The sequence below is a fragment of the Oncorhynchus mykiss genome, chromosome 14, assembly GCF_057628025.1.
Source record: "Oncorhynchus mykiss isolate SJ-2025 chromosome 14, ASM5762802v1, whole genome shotgun sequence".
NCBI lineage: Eukaryota > Metazoa > Chordata > Actinopteri > Salmoniformes > Salmonidae > Oncorhynchus > Oncorhynchus mykiss.
The window spans coordinates 35,962,162-35,971,169 of NC_143035.1; the positions used below are offsets into that span (position 1 = coordinate 35,962,162).

The window sequence follows — 9,008 nt, forward strand, 5'->3', positions numbered from 1 at the left end:
CACACACTTATCAACAGAACACATGGTCATCCCTACTGCCTCTGATCTGGCAGACTTACTAAACACAAAATGTATAATTTGTAAATTATGTTTGAGTGCCATAATTTGCAAATAAATTCATTAAAAATCCTACACTGTGATTTTCTGGATTTGTTTTCTCATTTTGTCTGTCATAGTTGAAGTGTACCTATGATGAAAATTACAGGCCTTTCTCATCTTTTTAAGTGGGAGAACTTGCACAATTGGTGGCTGTCTAAATACTTTTTTGCCCCACTGTATGTCTTGTGACACTAGACACATTAGGGAAGCCATAGAAAAAGGAATCTGGTTGCTATCCCTTTCACTGCTCAATAGGGACACATAGGAACGCAGAGGTTTCTAAATAAGAGTCACATCCTGATTTGATTTTTCTCAGGCTTTCGCCTGCAATATCAGTTCTGTTATACTCAGACAATATTTTTACAGTTTTGGAAACTTTAGAGTGTTTTCTATCCTAAGCTGTCAATTATCTGCATATTCTATTATCTGGTCCTGAAAAATTGCCTGTTTACTTTGGGAACGTTATTTTTCCAAAAATGAAAATAGTGCCCCCTAGTTTCAAGAGGTTAACTATATTTGACCAATTCCATTTACTTTTGATACTTAAGTATATTTAGAACCAAAAACTTTTTTACGTTTACTCATGTAGTATTTGGGTGACTTTTACTTGAGTAATTTTCTGTTAAGGTATCTGTACTTTAACTCAAGTATGACAATTGGGTACTTTTTCCACCACTGCCAAAATACAGGTGTGCCAAGCTTGTAGCGTCATACCCAAGAAGACTCAAGGCTGTAATCGCTGCCGAATGTGCTTCAACAAAATACAGAGTAAAGGGTCGGAATACTTATGCAAATGTGATATTTCAGTTTAGTTTTTTTATATACATTTGCAAAAACGTCTAAAACCTGTTTTTGCTTTGTCATTATGTGTAGATTGGGGGGGGGGGGGGGGATTATTTAATCAATATTATAATAAGGCTGTAACAAAATGTGGAAAAAGTCAAGGGGTCTGAATACTTTCCGTATGCACTGTACCAGTCAAACGTTTGGACACACCAACTCACTCGTCTTAATTTGTGGAATTTCTTTCCTTCTTAATGTGCTTGAGCCAATCAGTTGTGTTGTGACAAGGTAGGGGTGGTATACAGATGGTCTTTAACCAAATAGGGCTAAGTCCATATTATGGCAAGCACAGCTGAAATAAGCAAAGACAAATGACAGTCCATCATTACTTTAAGATATGAACGTCAGTTAATCCGGAACATTTCAAGAACTTTAAGTTTCTTCAAGTGCAGTTGCAAAAACCAACAAGCACTATGATGAAACTGGCTCTCATGAGGACCGCCACAGGAATGGAAGACCCAGAGTTACCTCTGTTGCAGAGGATAAATTCATTAGAGTTACCAGCCTCAGAAATGTGCAATTATCTGCACCTCAGATTTCAGCCCAGATAAATACTACAGAGTTTAAGTAACAGACACATCTCAACATCAACTGTTCAGAGGAGACTGCGTGCATCAGGCCTTTGTGGTCGAATTTCTGCAAAGAAACCACTACTAAAAGAACACCAATAAGAAGAAGAGACTTGCTTGGGCCAAGAAACACGAGCAATGGACATTAGACTGGTGGAAATATGTCCTTCTGTCTGATGAGTTCAAACTGGACATTTTGAGTTCCAACCGCTGTGTCTTTGTGAGACGCAAGAGCAGGTGAACGGATGATCTCTGCATGTGTGGTTCCCACCATGAAGCATGGAGGAGGTGGTGTGATGGTGCTTTGCTGGTGACACTGTGATTTATTTAGGATTCAAGGCACACTTAGACAGTATGGCTACTACAGCATTCTGCAGCAATATGCCATCCCATCTGGTTTGCACTTAGTGGGACTATCATTTATTTTTCAACAGGACAATGACCCAACACACACCTCCAGGCTGTGTAAGGGCTATTTGACCAAGAAGGAGAGTGATGGTGTTCTGTATCAGATGACCTGGCCTCCACAATCACCCGACTTCAACCAAATTGAGATGGTTTGGGATGAGTTGGACCTCAGAGTGAAGGAAAAACAGCCAACAAGTGCTCAGCATATGTTGGAACTCCTTCAAGACTGTTGGAAAAGCATTCCACATGAAGCTGGTTGAGAGAATGCTAAGAGTGTGCAAATCTGCCATCAAGGCAAAAGGGTGGCTACTTTGAAGAATCTCAAATATAAAATGTATTTTGATTTATTTAACACTTGTTTTTGGTTACTACATGATTCCATATGTGTTATTTCCATAGTTTTGATGTCTTCACTATTATTCTGTGGAAAATAGTAAAAAGAAAGAAAAACCCTTGAAAGAAAAACCCTTGACTGGTACTGTATATATATATTTATTTTCAGCATTTTGGAAATTCTCTTGCATCCTCATATCACAGTCCTAGTTTGGGAACAGCTGCTCTAAATTCATAACCCATTCAAACATGACCTTCCAGAAACGTAATGTCCCCCAACTCCAACTCTCCACTCGTAAATCAAGTCAAACAATTAGCGGAAGCGGACAAGTGGTGAAGTCAAAATGTATTTTCCAAACGGAGGAGGACGGAGGGAGGATCCAAGCAGGCCTCTGGGTTACATACAGGATGCTGGCTGAGCTGGTTGGGGGGGGGGGGTAGGCTGTAGATAAGTAACAGGGAAGCACTATTGTGAGACACAATATGTCATTGTTCAGCGCTAGGCTAGCTATGGCCTCCACGCTGCCTGGATGACAGTACAGGCCTGTGTACTAACTAGCTAACAAGCTCAGTCACATTTTAGTCTCTCTCTCTCGCTCTCTCGGGAAGACATCTGACTGAGACAGTGTTTTAGTCCGGCACACGCTGTCCCTCTTTCTTGGGGAAAAAAACAACATTAAGACACAGTGTGGAAGGAGCTTCTTCTGAACACACATGGTTAGATCAACCACTTAGAGCAGTAAAACCAAAAAAAAAACTGACAAAACTCCCAGAAAGTCATAAATCAGGAGTTAATCTGTGTCGTCCCTGTCGCTCTACGAAGGAGGAGAGATGGCAGTATGAGACATAGATCTGTACACCTAGATGACAGGCCTAAGTATCCCTTTCTGACGCATACAGCAATCTACATTACTTACTGTACACCCTTGTTATTTTACTGCTGCTCTTCATTATTTGTCAGTTTTATCTCTTACTTTTTTGGGGGGGGGGGGGTATTTTCTTAAAACTGCATTGTTGGTTAAAGGCTTGTAAGGAAGCATTTCCTGTTGTATTCAGTGCATGTGACAAATAATAACTGTAGTCAAATCAAATTGTATCAGTCACATGACAATCCATCCAATGCTGTCAAATCCACCTCTTCTCTCCCTCAAAACCACATGTTATTGGTCTCATAACACATGGTTAGCAGATGTTATTGTTGAGTGTAGCGTAATGCTTGTAAAAAGGATTTCCTGGGCTAACAATGTAAGAGATAATACATTTAAAAAATAATAATACTGCACCGTTTCCTGTAATCATTAGAATGTGCCCGCTTTAATGTATCATGTATATTTGCATGGCGGCTCTGGAGGACAATTCCAAGGCAAAGGAATTATGGTTTGGCTCAGATTCTTCACTTTAAAACGTTTAAACATCTGCCCCCGAATTCAGATTCAAAAGATAGCCGACACCCCATTCTTTATGCAGACACGACACCTCGAGTTTGAAAATAAATAAATAAATAAATAATATATATATATATGGGTTGTTGAACTAGAAAATGCGTAATTATGAATAACGAATATCCATTATTTTCATGGTGATATATCCTGAATTATCCTGAAGTACACAAAACTAGAAATGTGCAATTCTTTATTTATTTTATTTCACCTTTATTTAACTAGGCAAGTCAGTTAAGAACACATTCTTATTTTCAATGACGGCCTAGGAACAGTGGGTTACCTGCCTCGTTCAGGGGCAGAACGACAGATTTTCACCTTGTCAGCTCGGGGAATCTAATCTTGCAATTTTACAGTTAACTAGTCCAATGCTATAACGACCTGCCTCTCTCTCGTTGCACTCCACAAGGAGACTGCCTGTTACACGAACGCAGTAAGCCAAGGTCAGTTGCTAGCTAGCATTAAAAACATATCTTATAAAAAACAATCAATCATAATCACTAGTTAACTACACATGGTTGATGATATTACTAGATATTATCTAGCGTGTCCTGCGTTGCATATAATCTGACTGAGCATACAAGTATCTAAGTATCTGACTGAGCGATGGTAGGCAGAAGCAGGCGCGTAAACATTCATTCAAACAGCACTTTCGTGCGTTTTGCCAGCAGCTGTTTATTGTGCGTCAAGCATTGCGCTGTTTAGGACTTCAAGCCTATCAACTCCTGAGATGAGGCTGGTGTAACCGAAGTGAAAGGGCTAGCTAGTTAGCGCGTGCTAATAGCGTTTCAAACGTCACTCGCTCTGAGCCTTCTAGTAGTTGTTTCCCTTGCTCTGCATGGATAACACTGCTTCGATGGTGGATGTTGTTGTGTTGTTGGTTCAAGCACAGGGAGGAGCGAGGAGAGGGACGGAAGCTATACTGTTACACTGGCAATACTAAAGTGCCTATAAGAACATCTAATAGAGTCCAATGTTAATGAAATACAAATGGTATAGAGGGAAATAGTTCTATAATAACTACAACCTAAAACCTCTTACCTGGGAATATTGAAGACTCATGTTAAAAGGAACCACCAGGTTTCATATGTTCTCATGTTCTGAGCAAGGAACTGAAACGTTGGAGAAGAACGTTGGAGAAGAAGGTAAAAGTGCAATATGTGCAACACTTTGTTTCTGCATTATTTAAACCAAATTGAACACGTTTCATTATTTACTTGAGGCTAAATTGATTTTATTGATGTATTATTTTAAGTTAAAATAAGTGTTCATTCAGTATTGTTGTAATTGTCATTATTACAAATAAATAAATGTAAAAATATATATTTTTTAAATGCTTAAAAAAATAAAAAAATAAAATAAATCGGCCAATTAATCAGTATCTGTTTTTTTGGTCCTCCTATAATCGGTATCGGTGTTGAAAAATCATAATCGTTCGACCTCTAGTAAAAACACTAACCAATTGGTAGGTCTACTTTTACTTGTTACTTCTGTGAACTTTCATTATCCTCCCTCATAAAGAAGTAAAATTAGAAAATATCTTTCAAGTGTTTGTTTTTTTGTTAACGGAATTACAATGCAATGATTCTTAAAAACTTACAGGAGGCAAAGAATTGACCCAAAACTAAAATACAAGTGTTTATATTAGTTGGCAGGGTTCTTTATGTCAACATTATTGGGTTTTTATGTACAGTACCAGTCAAAAGTTTGGACACACCTACTCATTACAGGGTTTCTCTTTATATTTACCATTTTCTACATTGTAAAATAATAGTGAAATCAAAACTATGAAATGACACATATGGATTCATGTAGTAACGGGAAAAAAAAGTGTCAAACAATTCTAAAATATATTTCATTTTTGAAATTCTTCAAAGTAGTCATGTTTTGACTTAATGACAGATTTGCACACTCTTGGCATTCTCTCAACCAGCTTCATGAGGTAGTCACCAGGGATGCATTTCAATTAAGGAAAGCAGAACAGAAAATCAAAGTAAACGTAATGTTAACTCTGGAGGTTTGAAGTCGTCTTTGTTGATTAATAAATGTAATTGGAAATAGTTCTGTATTGATCCGTAGTGTGAATTACTTTTACTTTATTTAACTAGGAAGCCAGTTAAGAACAAATTCTTATCTACAATGACACCCTACCAAAAGGCAAAAAGCCTCGTGGGGTCTGGGATAAAAAAATAAAAGACAAAACCCACATCACGACAAGAGAGACAACACAGCACTACATAAAGAGAGACACCACAACACTACATAAAGAGGGACAACACTACATAAAGAGAGACACCACAACACTACATAAAGAGAGACACCACAACACTACATAAAGAGAGACACCACAACACTACATAAAGAGACACCACAACACAACATAAAGAGAGACAACACTACATAAAGAGAGACAACACTACATAAAGAGAGACACCACAACACTACATAAAGAGAGACAGCACTACATAAAGAGAGACCTAAGACAACACTACATAAGAGACACCACAACACTACATAAAGAGAGACAACACTACATAAAGAGAGACACCACAACACTACATAAAGAGAGACAACACTACATAAAGAGAGACAACACTACATAAAGAGAGACACCACAACACTACATAAAGAGAGACACCACAACACTACATAAAGAGAGACACCACAACACTACATAAAGAGAGACAACACTACACTACATAAAGAGAGACCCCACTACACTACATAAAGAGAGACCCCACAACACTACATCAAGAGAGACCCCACAACACTACATAAAGAGAGACACCACAACACTACATAAAGAGAGACACCACAACACTACATAAAGAGAGACAACACTACATAAAGAGAGACAACACTACATAAAGAGAGACAACACTACATAAAGAGAGACAACACTACATAAAGAGAGACACCACAACACTACATAAAGAGAGACACCACAACACTACATAAAGAGAGACAACACAGCACTACATAAAGAGACAACACAGCACTACATAAAGAGAGACAACACAGCACTACATAAAGAGAGACCTAAGACAACACTACATAAAGAGAGACCTAAGACAACATAGCAAGGCAGCAACACATGACAACACAGCATGGTAGCAACACAACATGACAACAACATGGTAGCAGCACAAAACATGGTACAAACATTATTGGGCACGGACAACAGCACAAAGGGCAAGAAGAGGCAACAATACATGTGAAACGCTGTTACAAATCTATGCTACACTACACTACACCACATATAAAACCTAAAACAGGGTCACAGATAATGATGGCTGTAGTGTCCATCTATTGACAGAGAGAGAGGCCTCTGGAGGTCAAACATCTAATGACCAAAGACTGACCCAAGCAGCTCTGAGACACTCATACAGGAGGAATATATAGGAATTATCATCTGGGCCTTGCTACAAGTGGCACTGACACTGAACAACATAACATTCAGCCATTCATGACATTTTAATTTAAATTAATAATCTCACTCACCACAATCCCCAAAAAGCATAGCTAAAATTGGGAAGTATTTTAAATGAGAAATTCCAGTGAGTATTTTAAAGTTGTCTCTCCGTCCTCTGCTGGTGCACTGTCTAACAAATAACTTACTGATTCAATCAGGTTTCAGCTGTGAAACTATACAACAGACAGATTCCAAGACCCCAAAACCCACTCAAGATGAAAAGGATCTGATGTGCCCCTGGCAAATCTACAATGGGGTGGGTCTGTAAACCCATAGCCTACAGCAAAACAGACAGGTGATAGTATAATGGGTGAAATTTTACAATAGGCTCACATGCCAAGCCAATGTGGTGTCATGAGATAGGCTACTCTTAAACATGGTAATAAAAATATATATTTTTTAAATTGTCAAATAAATCATTACACAGGATCTATTTAATTATTCTGCGGTAGGCCTACACAACTCCACAAGTAACATATGACGACAATATTGATAAATAATACTGATTTAAATCATTATTAGTCCTTTAGCAAAAAAATGATGTATTGAAAAAGAGCACAATCTCATGCTGCCGCATGTTGCCCACACACAGTGCGAACTCTGAAACGCTAATAATATGATAATCATGCAATACCTTTAGCTGTGTTTCGATGTGCGTGGTTGTTATCCCAATGGAACGTCTACATTCTTGAATCGCTCGGTTTTTTGGTTGAGCAGCGGAGGAAGAACTATCCCTGTCGGCAACTTTGTTGCAATGGTCATTTTACTCTGCAAAGTATCAAGGATATCGCACTTAAAGGGGAGGGCGGCGAAGGAGTTTTGCCGAGATTTTTCCTGTTCAACAAACTCATTATCCCACAACTTTAAAGACATAATGGTAATTCATAAACAGAAATTAAATCTTTTGACTCCATTACTTTGCTTTTGCAAGATAATTTTTTTTTTGTTTTTTGTTTTGTTTCACTTTCATAATAGTCATAATGCTAAAGAACTGACAGCTTGCCATCAGGTCATTTAATTATACTGTGTTGGGGTCCCATGCTCTTATTTTATAAACATTCCCTATTGCCTACAAAATAACAAAAAAGACTACACAGCATGTGCAATATGTAGCCTGCCGCTTGGGGTTAGTTTAGGTTAGCTGCATGTTGGGAAAAGTAATGTGATGTGGGCTTCAATAGGCCTACTGGTACAATAGACCATGTGATGTGGGCTTCAATAGGCCTACTGATACAATAGACCATGTGATGTGGGCTTCAATAGGCCTACTGGTACAATAGACCATGTGATGTGGGCTTCAATAGATCTACTGGTACAATAGACAACCTGATGAGAGATCAGAATTTTGAATATCTACAAAAAATGTGGATGTTAAGGTGTAACTAAAATGTGGTCCTGGATATTTCCTGAGCCCCCTCACCCTTCCTGAAACTCACACTCACACACACACACACTCACACACACACACTCACACACACACTCACACACTCACTCAATAAATGGTTGCACACAATACAATAACATCACACATTTTACTTCTCAGAGATCACTCAAAATGGAAGACGTTTTATGCTGGACAAACCAACGAATTGGGAGTTCTAAAAGCAACGAGAAGCTTTTGTGCCGTGTGAGAAATCTAGACACTAGTGGCGTTTCCTTTCCCTCAAAAAAAAAAAACTGACTGATGCGGACAGGAAGTGTGACAGGAAGTAGCCTTGGGGAAACAGGAAGTGCCTGAGACAATACAGATTCTGAGGATTTGGCCCCCAGCTACATTTTTAAGTCTGAAAAAAGGATACAGTCACACATAAACGTTCCTTATCGATGGAGAAAAACAAAACATTG

The 9,008-nt window shown here is 38.5% G+C and overlaps 1 protein-coding gene across 3 annotated transcripts in view; it reads right to left on the reverse strand.

Moving 5' to 3' along the window:
* LOC110487789 (arf-GAP with Rho-GAP domain, ANK repeat and PH domain-containing protein 3) overlaps positions 1-8,438 on the reverse strand; it is a 60,978-nt gene extending 52,540 nt beyond the window's left edge. For 2 of the 3 annotated variants that reach the window (XM_090198856.1, XM_090198853.1), the window contains exon 1: positions 7,798-8,438. The gene's annotated coding sequence lies outside the window, so the exon portion shown is untranslated. The remainder of the gene's footprint in view (positions 1-7,797) is intronic. The other variant, XM_090198854.1, reaches the window with a different exon arrangement.
* Between the last annotated feature and the right edge of the window lie 570 nt (positions 8,439-9,008).